The sequence below is a fragment of the Mirounga leonina genome, unplaced genomic scaffold (assembly GCF_011800145.1).
Source record: "Mirounga leonina isolate KUSES-001 unplaced genomic scaffold, KU_Mleo_1.0 Mir_150, whole genome shotgun sequence".
NCBI lineage: Eukaryota > Metazoa > Chordata > Mammalia > Carnivora > Phocidae > Mirounga > Mirounga leonina.
The window spans coordinates 36731468-36750069 of record NW_023270374.1 but is presented as its reverse complement, the minus strand read 5'-3'; the positions used below and the strand labels follow the sequence as shown (position 1 = coordinate 36750069).

The 18602-nt window shown below is 42.6% G+C and overlaps 1 long non-coding RNA gene across 1 annotated transcript in view; it reads right to left on the bottom strand.

Moving 5' to 3' along the window:
• LOC118011562 overlaps positions 1 to 18602 on the bottom strand; it is a 99424-nt gene that overhangs the window by 12986 nt on the left and 67836 nt on the right. The window contains exon 2 of the long non-coding RNA XR_004679496.1: positions 957 to 1075. This is a non-coding gene — a long non-coding RNA (uncharacterized LOC118011562). The remainder of the gene's footprint in view (positions 1 to 956; positions 1076 to 18602) is intronic.

Genomic DNA, 18602 nt, shown 5'->3' with positions numbered 1-18602 from the left:
GGTGTGTTCTCTAGCATGTGGTTTGGTGGGGGAGCCCAGACCCTCTTGGTGGTACTTTGAGTGGGCTTGTCCCAGCTTCATTAGCAGCATGCAAGGGAAATGTCATTGTCCTGGTGACAGCAAGAATTATTCCCAGTAGCCTGGAGTTGCTGAAAAGCAAATTCCTTGCGATGCTGTATTTGACTAGACACAAGTCTCTGGTTTTCCACGATAGTTAGGTAGCATTTGTGTCCCTTGAGCTGGCATCAGTCACAGACAGTGAAGGAAAGACAGCCCGAGGTCCTAGGACACCAGCGGCAAATCCCAAAGCTGGCCACATAAAGGGTTAAGCCCAATGGTTAAACATAATAGCTTAATGCCTTCTGCTAACTCCCAGCTCTCCCAGGAAGGCTGACAGATCCCAAACAGAGCAAACAATAGCTGGAATTGTTCTAGTGAAAACTAGTTCAGCTGCATCATTTGCCAATAATTTTTAAAACAGCTTAACTCTCCTCTGCTTCCTTGACTCTAACCCAACCTGAAAGCAAAAGGCAGACGAGTTCTTGTCCCAGCGTCAAACCTTCGTAAACAAGACGCCTGCCTGGATGCGTGATGGCGGGACAGCGCTGGGGGACAGACTCGGAGCCAGAGCCGCGACCCTGCGGGACACACCCAGGGCTGGGCCCTGGAACACACCTGACACTGCGTCTCGTCTGCGGAGGTGTCAGCATTTCTCGGCACAGGAAGTTCAGAACACGAACGAGCACACTTGCCTCTCTAATGACCAGACAGAACTGTTAGCAACGCACGCCCAAGTTCTGGTCCAGAGGCAACAATCCCAATGGCGAGAGGAGAAATTGTCCTAATGACGGTACTTGCGAAAGGACACGTGTCGAAGGCTGTCAGTCCCTTAACTAAATTCCGCGGGGCGAGCGGGACCACCACAGGTCCACCAAAACTCACGCCGGGAGGCCTACCTTCTATGTCACTCAGAGTCCAGACATCGGCGTCAGCACGGTTAAGCTTCGGTTTACCCGGACAATCGCTGTTTCCAGTGAGGCTGGGTGAGATCACCAGTTCTAGCATTTCCTTGTACCTGAAAGAAAACAAAGGGAAATATAATTTATTCATTAATTATGCATGCTTACTAATGATTCCTATTTCTTTCCCTAAGAGTATAAATATTAAAGCTGATTACCTAAACCCAGCCGTCTTATAAATTCTACATAATAAAAATTCACTAAACTTTTCATCAAAGGGAAATGAGGAATTAAAATGAAGTACTTGCTCCCCTCCGGAGAATACACCCACTTGATTAAAACTTTCCCCTCCTTCATACGGTATTTTGCCATTAGAAAAATTATATTCTGGTCTCTTTTAAATGGCATCTGAATGAGCTGGAGTGAGCTAGGGAGGCTTCCCAGCAGAGGAAGGGAGAGACAGGTGGGGAGGGAGAGTTTGGGTTTGGATCCCCAAAAGCAGAGGCTTAGGGAGCAGAGGCGGTTGACTGCAGTTTCGAGGGAAAAACGGACATGGTGTTAGTTGGACAGACAGACAGAGGCTCGCAAGGCATCCATAATATTTAACAAGTCCCTCTTGGCGGCCAGACTCCACAGCCCATCACCTTGGTCCCCACCAAGGAAGGAAACGCTAGCTCCTGAATTACTCACAATGTTGGTAAAATCATGGGGGGGTTATGGGGGGCAGGGAAAGTGTGGGACAAGTCTCCTGAGTCTTTCTCATTTTTTATTGAAACCTGTTCAGTCCTTGCACCATGCCAGTACTTATTCCTCCGAAATTCCTCCCCACCATGGTTAGGAAGTGAGGTTTCTGGTTCATGTGCATAATACCGTACCTGGCGGTTTCCAAAGGGCTAAGCTACAACCAGTAATGTTTGGCACTGATTCAAGGTGTCCTCAGAGAAAGGCTAAGCACATCAGTATTGCAAGGTCATCGTTGGGAGGATCTGTTATCATTACTTTAATAAAACAAAACATACCAACTGATGGCAAAGTGGTTATAAACTCAGATTCCATCGTGCAAAGGTCATGGATTCAAATTTCAGTTTCGCTCCTCACTATCTTGAGAAAGCTACCAAACTGCTCTAAGTGAAAAGCTTGCTCATCTGGACAATGGGGTTATCAAAGTACCTCCCTGGAAAGATCACGGTAAGGATGAAAACAGGTGGTAGCTGTAAGGAAAGGTCTTTGTGGGCAGCAACCTAAATGCCCATGCATTCCCAGAGAAAGAATAATTACAGGTGGTGTGTACACATGGTGGAATATCATACAGGAGTGAAAAAGACTAAGCTGGGGCTCCACACACAGCAGGATGGACAAAGTCCTGAGCAAAGAGGCGGAAGGGTACCCAAAGTATGATATCATTTCTATGAAGTGCAAAGCATATAAATCAATACTATATACTGTTTAAGGATACACACACATACAATACACAGATGATAGTATGTATAGGATGAAAAACACAAATTTCAGAGAATGGCTGACTCTGGGGATGGTAGGGGGAAGGCACTTTGGGAAGTGGTACCCTGGGAGCTTCAACTGAGTTTGTAACGTTTGGTTCAGTGGTTGACATCCACTGTGGCCCATCCAAATCCAGCCCATCTTTTCGAGTTACCCGTGAGCTAAGAATGGCTTTCACATTTTTATTGTTTATTATTTTATTTTAGAGAAGGGGATCAGAGGGAGAGGGAGAGACAGAATCTCAAGCAGGCTCCACGCCCAGTGCTGAACCCAACACGAAGCTTGATCCCACCACCCTGAGATCGTGACCTGATCTGAAATCAAGAGCTGGATACTTCACCGACTGAGCCACCCAGGCGCCCTGGCTTTCACATTTTTAAATGGTTGGAAACAAACCAAGAGGAGGATAACTTCTGATGACATGTGAAAACTGCAGTGTCCATAAGCAAAGTGTTCTCCGAACACAGTCCTGCTCGTTGGTTGACTGGATCGTCTGGGGCTATGTTCACACTGCACCTTCTGAGTACAGGAGGTGTGACAGAGACCCGCAAAGCTGAACATATTTAGTAATCGGCAGAAAAAGGTTGCCAACCCCTGTTTTAGTTGGAAACAGGGTGGTGGGCATACCACTGTGATGTGGCTACCACATATCTTTGTGGGCCTGAAACACTTAATAATTAAAAAAAACAACAACAAAGAAATCTCTTATTCTAGGACTTGCACATAGGAAGTACTTTATATACACTTTTTAATCTGATGAGAGAATTCCACACAAGTAAGCTCCTAGTGTTTGTATCTTTATGTTAGCTGGGAAACATTTGCCTGACGGGGAAAGAAGGAGCACTGTGACTTCCGGCCTCGGTCGCATTGCTTATTTATTTTACCAAGAACTGCTGTCATCCTCAGGAGCTCAGAGCAGGAAGGGGCTTGTGAGTTCTAACTCTGGGACAGAGTGCTAACTAAAGCTTTTGGTGTGTTCACTGTAGACTTTTGCCTAACATCCTTGAAGGCCAAGCCAACATGGAAATCACCTTTATTTCCCCCACAACACCTGACACGGAATCTTGTTCATTCTGTCATCCTGTTACCATCTGCAGAAGGGTGGGAGGAAAAAAAAAGATGGAAGGGAGGAAGGGAAGGAGGAAATCCATAACTGAGCAATTAGCTTCTTCAAACAAAATTTTTAAAAGTTCCCATTTATTCTCATTTTTCCACCCCATCTTAGATGACTCTAATGTATTAAATATGTAAATATGTCCCCTTATAAAATGATGCTGTATTGTTTTATGTGTGACTTGTGTTTTAATTTACATGAATAGTGCTGTGCATGAGATCTTGTCCTGTTTTTAGGCTTTTTCTTCCCACTCCGCACTATGATTTTATAATGTGTACATATTGCTGAATAGGCATCTAGCTTATAGTTAGAATTCCATACTGTGTATTTACTCTATTTTATTTATGAATTGCCCTAGTGATAAACATCCAGGAAGCCTTCATCTCTTGGCTACTATAAAAAATGCTACAACGAACATCTTCATTAAAAAAAAACACACATATATATATACACACACACACACACACACACACATATATATAATGTGTATCTATATATGTGTGTTTATATACACACACATTCTTAAACGTATATATATACAAGGATGATTTCTGTCATTGGGTATATGTGAATTGAACTTGACCGAGTACTAGTAGACAGTTCCTCACTAATTCCTGTGCTAATTTAGATTCCTGTCAGGAGTATATAAATCAGGGGCACCTGAGTGGCTCAGTTGGTTAAGCATCCAACTCTTGGTCTTGGCTCAAGTCTTGATCTCAGGGTCATGAGTTCAAGCCCCGCACGGGGCTCCACACTGTGCATGGAGCCTACTTAAAAAAAGAAAAGTGCATAAGTGTTCTAGTTTCATAAATTCTTGCTAACATTTGGCATTTCCAGCTTTCTAATTTTTGTCAGGGGATGGGTGGAAAGTGATATCATACTTGTTTTACTTTGTATTTCCATGATTACTAGTGAGTTTAAGCACACTGTCCCATAACTGTGGGACATGTGAGTTTCTGGGAACTGTCTATTTATATCTTTTATCTTTGCCCTTTTTTTAATTGGGTTTTCTTTTTGTCTTTTCTTGCTGATTTGCTGGAGTGTTCATTGCTGGTTTTAGATGCTGTAAATTTCTTTCCTTAAGTTTCCATTCATTTTCTTTATTTATGGTGTTTTGGAGATCAAAAAATTTCTAATATATTTGCCCAGTATTTTTTTTTCTAGGTGTAAAATTATTTCCCTAACCCTAGGATATTAAAATGTGTCCATATTTTAATTTGTTTATATTTTCATATTCACTTAGAATTTTAACTTTCATGCTTAAGTCTTTAATTCATCTGGAATGTTCCTTTTAATATGGCTTAGAGTTGCATTTTTCTCCAATATTGGAGAAAATAAAAATAAGCCATTTTTCCTAGTATGTAGTAAACTCTTCAACTGAGTTCACCTTCCAGCTATGATGGGATAGTTTGTAATTTTCGTTCAATCTCACTATCACAATACAAAATAAAAGCTATAAAACATTGTTTTAAGGTATCAGACAGCATCCAAGGGAGGGCTTGAGGGCCCAGGATCCCAGAGAGATGAGACATGGACTGAGTTAAGTCTGACTTTTGCCACTTTGCCCCTCAAAACATCTGCCGATTTTTAAGCACAGAAGATAAAAGAACAGCTTAGGGTTTACCCAATGTCATTGGGCTGGGGAGACAAAAACTGGAGTTCAGGGCTACTAAGGCAGCTAGAACCCAAGGAGCAGAGATCCTAGAGCTATGAGAACCACAGAGGAGTGAGCCTGACATTGCTGACAATTATAACCTTTGAGGAGTTTGGTGATACCTAAGCTGGGTGGGGTGGGAGTGAGAGAAGCCAAACACAGGGAGGTAGCTAAGAAGACAAGAAATGAAGCAGAGCTTTTGGCAATCTCCCAGTACTAGGGAGGTGAAAATTGGAGTTCATGGTCCGTCAAGGATGAGAATCCTTGGTAAATACACCAGGCTTTTAACTGAGACCTTTGAAATGTTACTCCCTTAGAGTATGGGCAAACCAAATAGATCCTGATTTGTCATCCAATTATCCCTTATTGGTTCAAAGTGATTTACCTCTAGTATCACCACCTGGCAGAAGAAAAGAAACTTTTCTTTTGGGGAAGGTACTACCTTCCAGAGTTTCCACAATTTTTCATATACAGTGTTCAGCTTTTAATAAAAATTACCAGGCATGCAAGGAGACAAGACCAAATGATCAAAAACTAAGACAAAAAACCAAACCCATAATAAGATTCAGATATTGGAGTTATCAAACATGGACTCCCCAACTACCTTGATAATATGATCAAGAAAATAGATTTAATTGGAGAATACTACTATAGAACTAGAATATTTTTAAAAAAATGAAAATTCTAAAACTGAAAAATATAATAATTGAAATTCAGAGCTCAATAGAGCAGTTGAACTACAGATTTGATGTAGCAAAAGAAAGGCATAATGAACTGGATGATAAGTCAGCAGACAAATCTCAGAAAGAAGGTTGGAAAGGAAAATAGGTTCAAAAAAAGCATAAAAATATATGGGACATGGAGAAAAGGTCCCGCATACATGTAACAGGGGCCACAGAAGGAAAGAAAAAACAAATCAGAAACAATATTTAACAAGAAACTGACAGAAAATCTTCCAAGACTGATAAAGACATCAAGCCAATGCAATCAGCAAAGTTCTGCAAATCAGAAGAAAAATAAATACAGAGAAAAACATTCCTGAGCATATCATAATCAAACTATACACATGTGAGAATGTATTATCTTAAAAGCAGCCACAGGGTGAATAAAAGACAAATTATCGGGGCACCTGGGTGGCTCAGTCAGTTAAGCATCTGACTTCAGCTCAGGTCATGATCTCAGGGTCCTAGGATTGAGCCCCATGTTGGGCTCCCTGCTCAGTGGGGAGCCTGCTTCTCCCTCTGCCCCCTGCTCATGTGCTTTCTCACTCACTCTCTCTCTCTCTCTAAAATAAAATAAAAAGGAAATACAAATTATCTTTAAAGAAGGAATAATAAGACTTCTCTGCAAGTATGATGGAAACCAAAAAGCAATGGAATTTCATCTGCTAACCCAGAATTCTATGCCAGCAAAAAACCCTTCAAAAATGAAGACAGGGAGGTGGGTGGGAGGATGGGTTAGCCTGGTGATGGGTACTGAGGAGGGCACATTCTGCATGGAGCACTGGGTGTTATGCACAAACAATGAATCATGGAACACTACATCTAAAACTAATGATGTAATGTATGGGGATTAACATAACAATAAAAAATTAAAAAAAAATGAAGACAAAAATGAAACAAACCAAAATTAAGATTATTTTTCACCAGTACATTTGCACTACAAAAGAATGCTTTGGAAACATGAAAATTTGGCAAAGGATGGAGAACAACATAAAAGGATAAATATGTAAATAAGAGGGGGGAAAATGAAGTTTACATGTTCTAAGGACATTGCATTTTCCTGGAAGTGGTACAAGTACTAATTTATAGCAAACTTTAAAATTTATAAGGATGCATGCTCTAACCTTTAGAGTAACTACTTAGAGAATAATAAAAAATGTATACCAACAAGTTAATAGAGGAGAAAATGAACAATGAAAATACTTCATTAATCCAAAAGAAAGCAAGAAATTAGAGAAAAAGAAACAAAGAAGAGATGGAACAAATAGAAAAAAAAATGATAGATTTAAATTCAAATTTATCAATAATTACATTAAATGTAAACATTTAATGTCCATTTACCTTACAGAATAAATACTCCCACTAAAAGATAAATATTACAAGACTGGATTGAAAAACTAACTCCATGCTTATTACAAGATATCCCTTTTAAATATAAAGACAAAGACTCACAGCAAAAAACTGTAAAAATCCACATGATGCAAACACCAAATAAAAGAAAGCTGACATAATTTCAAATAGACATGAAAATAAAAATCACTACAACAGATTTAGAGGAACATACTGTAATGATAAAAGAATGAAGATATAACGATTAGGAAGTTTGCCCTTCCCAAAACTAATTTGCATGTAATTGACTCTAAAAAGGAATAAAGAGTCTAGAATTTTGTTAGGAATTCAAGATCCAACTTCAAACATACCAACAGCAATTCAAACACATCCTCCTTTGGAGAAAATAAGTAAGTATCAGTAACAAAGCTAAAGCAATAGAAATGTTAGTTCTCACAAAGTAAACAGGACCCTGACAATCGTTCTTTCCTGTTGCCAGCTAGAGCTTACGGGTACTGCTATCTTGCAGAAGCAAACTATTAACCACAAAGTATAGCAATATGAGCAGTTCAGTGAGAAAAACCCTTCCAAAAATTCTAATCATAGCTCCCACTTCCCAAGCACCCATTCCATGCCAGGCAATTTCCCCCATCACTTTGACATCACCTCCTTCAAATTCTCTCAACTACCCTGGGAGATACAATAGTCCGCCCTCTATTTCCCAACAGGTCAACTAAACACAGGTTTAGGTCTGGGCACAGCATAAGCACCAAGGAAACATGACTCATTCCTGTTTGGTAAACTCACCCTGTTCTGCCATGAGGATCTGAAAAGAAGTAAAATTTCAGCACACAGTGAGTTTCGGATTTGGGTTTTATGGGTCATATTGTTTTATTATTGAATTACATGGGGCAGCAGAGGAGGGAGGTTGATCTCTCTGGTGTTTTGAGGCCTCTGAAGGTCTTAACCTGGCCCTAATTATAGTGCTCATTTTACAGGTAATAGAAATAAAAATAATGAACACTTGAAGAGCATTTAGTCTGGGGCCAAGAGCTCTTTGCATATATTGGCTTGTTTAATCCTATGAGGTGGGGAGAGATGAAGAGACTGAGGTTCAAAAGTGACCTTCTAGTTAGTGGTAGAACCAGGATTCACAACCAGGTGGTCTGGCTCTAAGGTCTGTGGAGTATTTTTTTATTTAATTAATTAATTATTGAAGTACAGTTGACGTACAATGTCATATTAGTTTCAGGTATACAACATGGTGATTCGACAGTTCTTTACATTACTCAGTGCTCACTTGGATAAGTGTAGTCACCATTTGTCACCATACAATGTTATTACAATATTATTGGCTATATTCCCTATGCTGTACTTTTCACTTCTGTGACTTGTTTATTTTATAATTGCAAGTTTATACCTCTTAATCCCATTTACCTAATCTGCCCATTCCCCCACCCACCTCCCCACCCCCGGCAATCACATTGTATTTAATCACTCTGTATTTAAGAGTCTGTTTGTTTTGTTTTTTGTTTTGTCTTTTAGCTTTTATGTATAAATGAAATCATATGTTATCTTTCTGTATCTTATTTTACTTAGTATAATACCTTCTAGGTCCACCCATTGCAAGAATGGGAAGATTTCCTTTCTTTTTATGGCCAAGTAATATTCCATTGAGTGTGTGTGTGTGTATCTATATAGGTATCTCACATCATTATCCATTCATCTATTGATGGGCACTTGGATTGCTTCCATATATTGGCTATTGTTAATAATGCTGCAATAAACATAGTAGTGCATATATCTTTTCAAATTAGTGTTTTCATTTTCTTTGGGTAAATATCCACTAGTGGAATATCTAGATCATATGGTATTACTATTTAATTTTTTGAGGAACCGCCATACTGTTTTCCACAGTTGTTGCACCAACTTACATTCCCACCAACAGGGCAGGAGGGTTTCCTTTTCTCTGTGTCCTTGCCAACACTTGTTATTTCTTGTCTTTTTGATACCAGTCACTCGGACTGGTGTGAGGTGATATCTCATTGAATCTATAGATTGCTTTGGGTAGTATGAACATTTTAACAATATTAATTCTTCCAGTCCATGAGTATGGTATATCTTTCCATTTGTATCATCTTCAGTTTCTTTCATCAATGTTTTATCGTTTTTAGAGTATAGGTTTTTTACTTCCTTGGTTAAATTTATTCCTAGATATCTGAATCCCTTTAGTGCAATTATAAATGGGACTGTTTTAAAAATTTTCTTTCTGCTACTTTGTTATTAGTGTATTGAAACACAGCAGATTTCTGCATATTAATTTTGTATCCTGCAACTTTACCGAATTCACCTGAGTTCTAATAGTGTTTTTGTGGAGTCTTCAGGGTTTTCTATGCACAGTCTCATGTCATCTGCAAAAGTGACAGTTTCACTTCTTCCCTATCTTCTTTTCATTTCTTTTTCTTGTGTGATTGCTATGGCTAGGACTTCCAGTACAATGTTGAATAAAAGTGGTGATAGTGGACATCCCTGTCTTGTTCCTGATCTTGGAGGAAAAGCTTTCAGTATTTTACCACTGAATATGATGTTAGCTGTGGGTTTTTCATATATAGCCCTTATTATTTTGAGGTATGTTCCCTCTAAACATGCTTTTTTGAGTTTTTATCATGAGTGGATGTTGAATTTTGCCAAATGCTTTCTCTGCATCTATCAAGATGATTATCTGGTTTTTATCCTTCCTCAATATATCACGTTGATTTATTAGTGAAAACTGAATCACCCCTGTATTCCCAGATTAAATCCTAATTGATCGTGATGAATGGTACTTTTGTATCATTTTGTGATGAATGATTCGATTTGCTAATATTTTTTGAGGATTTCTGCATCTATGTTCATCAGGGATAGGTCTGTGCTCTTAACCACAGCTTGCAAGTAAAACTGGGTCAAAAATTGAACCCAGGGCTGATCCAGCGCCAATATCCACTAAGCCACTGGTCAAAGCTCTGGCTTTGTCATGTGCTACATGGGTTCAAATTCCAGCTATGTGTCTTATCAGTTGTATGACCTTGGGCAAGTTATGTAACTTCTCTGAACCTTATCCATAAGGATGGAGAAAATAATAGTACCTTCCCCAGTAGGTTATGTGCAGATTAAGTTAGAGAATGCATTCACACAGACAAAAGACACAATTAGTTTCATTCCGGGGAGATACTAGGAACTGTCGTGAGGATCACCTAGAAACCACTGGTTCCTATTGTAGTTTGATGGGCAGAGTTGAATTCTCTTGCAGTTTGTGGGGAGGCTGCCCTCACTCACATTCTCCCCCTTCTCCCCTGCTCACAATTACCTGAAATAGGAGAACAGCTCATTCTCTTTGCAGGGGAGGGAAGAGAGAAATCAGACAATCTTAACAGAGTCTGGAGGGGAGGAGAAAGACTTAGCTTCTCTTTCATGAAGGCAGGGAAAGGAAGCAAAGGCATGGGATTCATTTACAAAAACAATTTCCCCCCTGTTGCATTGTTGCAAAACCCCGATACCCCTGCTCCTGCAGAACCAGACCAAGAGGAGTGGGAAGAAAGAGGCATTCAAAAGCCCCCGCCCTCTGGCCTTCTCTTTGGCCTGCTGCTGCCAGTGGCTTGCACCATTTGTTACCCTTGTCACCACCCCTGTCCCTGGGGACTGAGAAGCACTGGGGGAGCATGGGGCTGCTGGAAGAGCCCAAGAGATGACAGCTGGAGGGTGGGGGGTAGGGGGGACTTCAAAGGCTATGAAGGATCAAAAGCAGATGGAGGGTCCCAGGCGGGTGGGTGGCTCACCTTTCCACACCCCCCGAGTGCCCTGGCTACCCTGGCTGAGAACAGTGGCCCAGCCCTGCTGGATGGAGAGGACAGATGGCCAGTCGGCCAAGGGGACTTCAGAGACAGCCAGTTCCCAGCATCTTTCAAGGGCTTAGAAATCCAAACCTGCTAACAGCAATCACAAGCTTCTGGATAGACAACAGCTGTGGCCCAAACCTGGAGGTTTCTGGCTGCCTCCACCACCCCCATTTCATTTCATTCAAAGTACATCTATCTGCTAATCACAAACTTGGCTCTGCCCCAGCCTCCTCCATCTGGTGGGGGGGGGGGGGCAGTTGCTCACACCAGAAGCCCAGGACTGTTCCCCCCTCCTCGCTCTCCTCCAGCTCTCACATCCAACCTGTCACCAGGTGTTGTTAAGTCTACCTCGGAAAAATCCACGGAATGCGCTGACTGTTCTCCACCTCCATGGGCAACGCCTGGCCCAAGCCACCACCATCTCTGTCCTGGACAGCCACCGCAGCCTCTGCACCTGTTTCTGTCGGGCCACTCTAGCCTCCCTCTGGTTTGTTCTCTGGGCAGCAGTCTCAGGAGCTCCTGACAACATAAATCTGAACCTGCCTTCCTCACCGCATCCTTGCTTATAACCTCTGATTGTTCTCAGAATGTGACAGGCTTTAGAGCACAACCTTGATCTGGCCTCCCTGCAAGGGAGGTCTCATTCCAGCATGCTGGCCTTTCTCTCATTCCACGCTCCCTCCTGACCTGAGGCCTTTGCACATGCTGTTCTCTCTGCCTGGAACACCATTCCCTCCTGCTCGCCCTTCAGAGGTCTCAGCTACCATGATCTCCCCAGGCCCTCCCTGAGTAGGGCCCATCCCTCTGCACCCACCTCCACAGGGTCATGTCCCTCTCTATACACCAGTCACCCAATTTTTGGGTGGGTGTTCGGATGTCATTTAATTTCTATCTGTCTTCCTTACCAGACTGTATACTCCCCGGCAAGGATTCTATTTTGTCCACCATTACATTCCCCAAAACTGCAGGGCCTGGCCTTTGATAGCTCTTTAATAAATATTTCTTGGAGGGGTGCCTGGGTGGCTCAGTCGGTTGAATGTCTGACTTCAGCTCGGGTCATGATCTCGGGGTCCTGGGATGGAGCCCTGCTTGCGGCTCTGTGCTCAGCAGGGAGTCTGCTTGTCCCTTGGCCTCTTTCCCCCACTTGTGTTCTCTCTGCCTCTCAAATAAATAAATAAAATCTTAAAAAAATAAATACTTCTTGAATAATGAATGAACTGCTATATGAATAAATGTATTCATTCAACCAATATTAATCGTCTGCTATTTGTGCCAAACACTGCCGGTCATGGCCACTGTCACTACCCTGGACGATGTACACATTTACATTACTTGTCAGGCCCCTCCAGGCACCGAGTTTGAGACCCCGGGTTTACTCTTCTTCCTAGCATTAGGCCTCCATACAGTAGGATATGGTCAGCAGTATGTGGACATTGGATGCTACTGCCCCCTGGTCCCTCCCAGAAGGGAGAAGTGGCCCAAAAGCTCCAGCCCCAATAACACAAAGTGTATGTGAACTATGGTTATTTACTATGAAGCTCTGCCTGGCTGTCATGCCCTTGGCAGTCCTGCTTGTCCCCCTCTTAGGCTTTTTCCCCAGCTTTATTGATATACAACTGACATACTGTGTAAGCTTAAGGTGTACAATGAGATGATTTGATACATGTATATATTGCAAAATGAATCTGGTGGTCCTGCTTTGAGATTGGAAAGCAGGAGGAGAAAGTGGAAATGTCTAGAGCCACAGCACGGAACAGGAGTGGGGGCAGGGTGGGGGCAGGGTAGGAGCAGTGTGGGTACTGGCATTTTGACCTGGTTTTGTGGCAAGAGTATGTTTTGTTTCCTTGGGGGAGCGGCATCTCCCCCACTCTCTGCCTGTATGGCTTGGGTGGGGCTGACACTACCAATAGGCCTTGAGCCTGGCAATTAGCATCTCCTACCCCTCAGTCTACAGGGATTGGCTCAGGGATGGGGATCACATGAGCCAATGGGGCCAGTGAGAGGCCCCGGATGGATGGTTGGAGAGGAGATGCTCTTTCCTACTGGACATGAACCTTGGGAGGTGTCTACCTAGAGCTGGTGGCAGTGAGGGTCCCCAGACTCCCTCTGAGTAGCAGAGTCTTGGAAGACTATGACCCCCATTCTATACATGTGCACCACATCCTCAGTGTTCAGTGGGAAAAGTAGAATAGGAATAAACTGTAAGTTCAGTCTGTGAAATCTGGGGGCTGCTGTCACTGTGGCCAATTTCAGCATCCACAGGGAAAGATCCCACATGCTGCCCTGGCGAGGTGACAAGCTGCCCCTCCTGTCCACATCTGCCTCCCCCAGCCTGTCTCCCTTACAGTGGGGAAGGTGTCACTTAATAGAAGTTGTAGGGGCAGGTGTAAGGATACCTTCCCCTCTCCCTGGACGAACAAGGGGCTGTCAGTCTCCTTTGCAAAGGTGAGAGAGAAGGATGAAGTAGGGCACAGCAGATGCTAAATCCATCCACTGGTTCATTCACTGAGTCAGGCTGCTGATGGTTTAGATCCACTGACTCTATTTACATTGCATATCAAAAAAGAAAGGTGGCTATTCATTCAGTAATTTTTTTCACCTTATTTTTTTGGACAGCCAGGAACTGTTCTAGGCACTGGGGATATAGCATTGAATCTGACAAGTTCCCTGCTCTCATGAAGTCCATATTCTAGAGTGGGATTTTGTATCCAGTCTCAGGGGGAATTCATCAATGGGCGACCCAGATATCGATCACACAGTTGCACAGATGGGTCTCCTCCTGCTGAGAAGATAACTGTATGACCTTCTCTTAAGAGAAATTTTTAACAACCAGGTAATATCTCAAAACATTTGTAAATACATTTTTAAAATTTCAGATAAAATTCAAATCGCCTTTGGCCACGATCTCCCACCAGCTGTAGCCATAGTTACTAACAGGATGAATGGCACTGCAGACCTTCTCCTAGTCATAAACTCAAACACCCACGTGTTTCCTTAAAAACACATAGTATTGTTTTGTCAGTGTCATTAATCTGTGCCTCCTGTTTCAGGACTTTTTTTTTTTTACTCTAATAATAAAATAGCTTGATGTTCATTCAATGTCACAATACAGACATCTAGCCTATTCTTGTTACCTGCTGCATAGGATTCCCTGGTATGTCTACACTGCAGTATTCTGGCCACTCCCCAAGTTTCTTAAGTCTTGGGGGCTTATGCGTGCAGTTCTCTGGGAGTGATACCCCAAAGTAAAATTGCTGGCTCTAGCTTTAAAATCATAAAGGATGTTTGCAAATTGCCCCTCGGAGTGGTTGATCCAATTTATATTCCCAATGGCCGTTCTCATTTTCACATCTTGCACAGGTTTCTACTCCTGAAATGAGAGCTTTTTATCCAAAACTCTTTTAGGAAGACATAAGCAATTTCAGAAACCCGCCTCCACAGCATCACTGTTCAGCCAAGCAGATGAAGCTCTAGGGAGTCGTGTGTCAGAAAGGAAAACCAGGGGCTCTGGGTGGCTCAGTCAGTTAAGTGTCTGCCTTCGGCTTGGGTCATGATCTTGGGGTCATGGGATCGAGCCCTGCATCAGGCTCCCTGCTCAGCGGGGAGCCTGCTTCTCCCTCTCCCTCAGCCCCTCCCACTGCTTGTACTCTCTTGCTCTCTCTCTCAAATAAGTAAATAAAATCTTTAAAAAAAAGAAGAAAGGAAAACCAGCCTGGGTCTGCATCTTAGTTCCAGAACAAGCTCTCTCACTCATGCTTGATAAATTCTCAATCATATGAACTTGGTGCAGAATAAAAATGGTTGATGGGATAGTTTTACAACGCTTCCCTCATTCTTGATAGCATGTGAAAACAAGGGCCCACTGTTTTTATAATCCCGTTTTGCTATCCATGGGATCTTTTTTTTTTTTTTTAAGATTTTTATTTATTTATTTAACAGAGATAGAGAGAGAGCACAAGTAGGAAGAGCGGCACACAGAGGGAGAGGAAGAAGCAGGCTCTCCGCTGAGCAGGGAGCCCAATGCGAGGCTCCATCCCAGGACCCTGGGATCATGACCTGAGCCGAAGGCAGACGCTCAACCGACTGAGCCATCCAGGTGCCCCGGGATCTTTTTTTATAACTTTTTATTTTGAGATTACAGATTTACAAGAAGTTGCAAAACATAGTACAGAGAGGTCCTGGGCATCCTTCCCTCAACTTTCCCCAAGTGATTCCCTCTTACATAACTCCAGCACCATATCAAACCCAGGAAACCAGCACTGGGGCTGCGTGAGTGTGTGTATAGCTTAGTGTCATTTTATCACACGTATAGATGCATGTAACCACCACTGCAATCAAGACAGTGGACTATTCCGTTTACCACAAAGACCTCAACTTGTGCTTTCCCTTCACAGGGATGCCCGCCCTCATGCCCCGGACCCCCAAACAGCCTTAACCCCTGGCCATCACGAATCCATTCTCCATCTCTGAAATGCCATCTTGAGAATGGAATCATGCAGTATATGACCTCTTGAGATTGGCTTTTTTGTTGTTAACATGACTCAAGTTCAGATGACTGCAATTTTATAATGCATTTTCCAATATTTACTAGGCCCATAGGACAGCCTTCAAAGAAGCACCCAATGTGCAGTGACAGACTGAGACAGGACCACACACGTTTTGCTGACTTCAGGTTGGGTTCAGCAAAGCCCTGGAGCAAAATGCAAAACTTTATAGAATATTTCTCATGCGGAGCCATTAAAAAAAAAAAAAAAGCCCCAACCCACAACCAACAAAACAAGGCACAAAGTAAAGTAGCAAGGACTTTCACTGTAAGGGAAGGCCTGCCCTTGCCAGTAATGGCTGGAGAACGTCAAGGGCTGGAGGCCACGGGGAGCCCCAGGCCCCCCCAAGGGGCAGCTGAGCAAGCAGCAGGCGAGACGCAGCATTCTCTCAGCTGCAAAGACATTTGTTTTGAGTGTGCAGTGCTCACCCTCCGTAGGTACCACCAGCAGCACTGTTCCTTTCTCTCTTGTTCACCCAGCCACAGTACACCGCAAGGACCTGGACCTCCTTCAGACCACGGAGAGACGCGTTCTGAAGCTACAGACCTGGGCATCTTAATCTGAGTGAAGGGGAATGGGTGAGAGAGAAACACTGGAGATAATACTAAAAACCAAATTTTAGAATATCTTCATTTTTTTTTTTAAAGATTTTATTTATTTGAGAGTGAGTGCACGAGCAGGGGGAGTGGGAGAGGGAGAAGCAGACTCCTTGCTGAGCAGGGAGCCCAATGTGGGGTTTGATCCCAGGACCCTGGGATCATGACCTGAGCCGAAGGCAGACACTTAACTGACTGAGCCACCCAGGTGCCCTATAGAATATCTTCCTTTTAACCCAAATCCTTATTTGTGCCCCCAGGAAGCTGAAAAATAGTAATAATAATAGTTCACATGCTGTCTAAAAGCCAGGCTCTGTTTTGAGTGCTTTTTGTATTTGAGCTCACTTAATTTCCCCAACAGTCCCTATGAGATCAGCAGAATGAAGATCCCATTTCATAGATAAGAAAATCGAGGACAGGAAGTTTAAGTCACTTGCCTAAAATCAGCTGTAAGTGGGAGTGATGGACTTAAAGCCAGGAAGTCTGACTCTGAATGTTCTCCTCTCTGCCATCTGCCATTGACTATAGCAGATGTCTTAGCATTAATCTTTCCTAATGACTGATCTCTAATTACATCGTTACCCTGAAATTGAAGGGGCCATGCACTGATTTGTACGTTTTAAAATATTTTTCTTCTAGTTTTGAGGTTGGCTCCATTTTATGCCATTTCATACAGCGAGGTTTCTTTTCTCCTTCTTTTGTAAGATGGTTTCACGGTAAAGGCTAGAAGTTTTTTTTAAGGAAAATTTCCAAACATACGCAAAAGCAGACAGAACATGTGTCTCTTCTAAGCTTTTTGATACGTTTTTCTCTTCGGTGACGTCGTTAAAGCAAATTCAAACTTGAAGTCTTTTCTCTCTGTTATACTTCATTAAAAAATTTGGACACTTTCTTTTATTACATCTAACAAAATTCACAATAATTCCTCATGTCTTCTTGAACACAGTATGGTGATAGATGGGGACTACACTTATCATGGTGAACATTTCGTGAACTACATAATTGTCAAATCACTAGGTTGCACACCTGAAAACCAATATAATAAATACTCTTTCAACACTACTTCAATTATAAAAAAAAAAAACCAAAAGATTCAAGATCTAAACAAAGTCCACACATTATGTTTGCTTATTATGTCTCTTACATTTATTTAGGTTAGAACAGCCTCCCCTCCTTTTAAAAAATATTTTATTTATTTATTTGAGCGAGAGAGAACATGTAAGCACAAATGGGGTGGGGGGCGAGGCAGAGGGAGAAGCAGCAGACTCACTGCTCAGCAGGGAGCCTGATGTGGGGCTCAATCCCAGGACCCTGAGACCATGACCTGAACTGAGGCAGATGCTTAACCGACTGAGCCACCCAGGTGCACTCCACCCCCTTTTTATACAGAATACCAACAGAGTTGAAGAAACTAGGTTAGTTGTCTTGTAGACATCTCATGTACTGGATTTTTCTGTTTGCTCCCTCATGGCATTGTTAACTTATTTCTCTTTCTACCATATTTCCCACAAATTCTCTTTAAAATATGAGGAGGTTCAGGGGTGCCTGGGTGGCTCAGTTGGTTGAGCGACTGCCTTCGTCTCAGGTCCTGATCCTGGGGTCCTGGGATCGAATCCTGCATCAGGCTCCCTGCTCAGCAGGGAGTCTGCTTCTCCCTCTGCCCCTGCCTGCCACTCCCCATGCTTGTGCTCACTCTCTCTCTCTCTGTGTCAAATAAATAAATAAAATCTTTAAAAAATAATAAAAATAAAATAGGAGGAGGTTCAGATTAATGGGGGAGCAGTAATGCTTCAGAATGGTGCTAAGTTCTTTCCGCAACATCACATCAGAGGGGCGTGATGTCCAGGGTCTCCTTCCTACTAATACTAATAGAGGTCTCAGGTCTGCTTCTGCCATTATGAAGTTCCCCATAAACCTTTGGTCTAATGGCTTCATCCCACTAATGCTCATGACCTGAACTGATTATTTCATTAGGGATTTAGAAATTTAAAAAAATATATTTTTAAAGAAGAACGAGAAGAACATTACAATAATATTAACACATTTGTTTAGCATCTATATTCTTGCAAATTGCTGTGACAGATCTCTCCTCACTGCACTTCCCCCAACCAGTCCACAAGCCAGCGGGAACCCAGAACAATGGGGTGACAAAGCAGGCCTCCTTGGGTGCTCAGGGGCTTGGGTTCAAATCCCAGCTCTGCCACTAACTGGTGGTACGGGATCTCGCTTGGTTTCCCTGCCTCAAGTTTCTCACCTGTCAAATGGGGATACAGATGGTCCCCATGGCTTAGGGCTTTTTGAGGATGAAT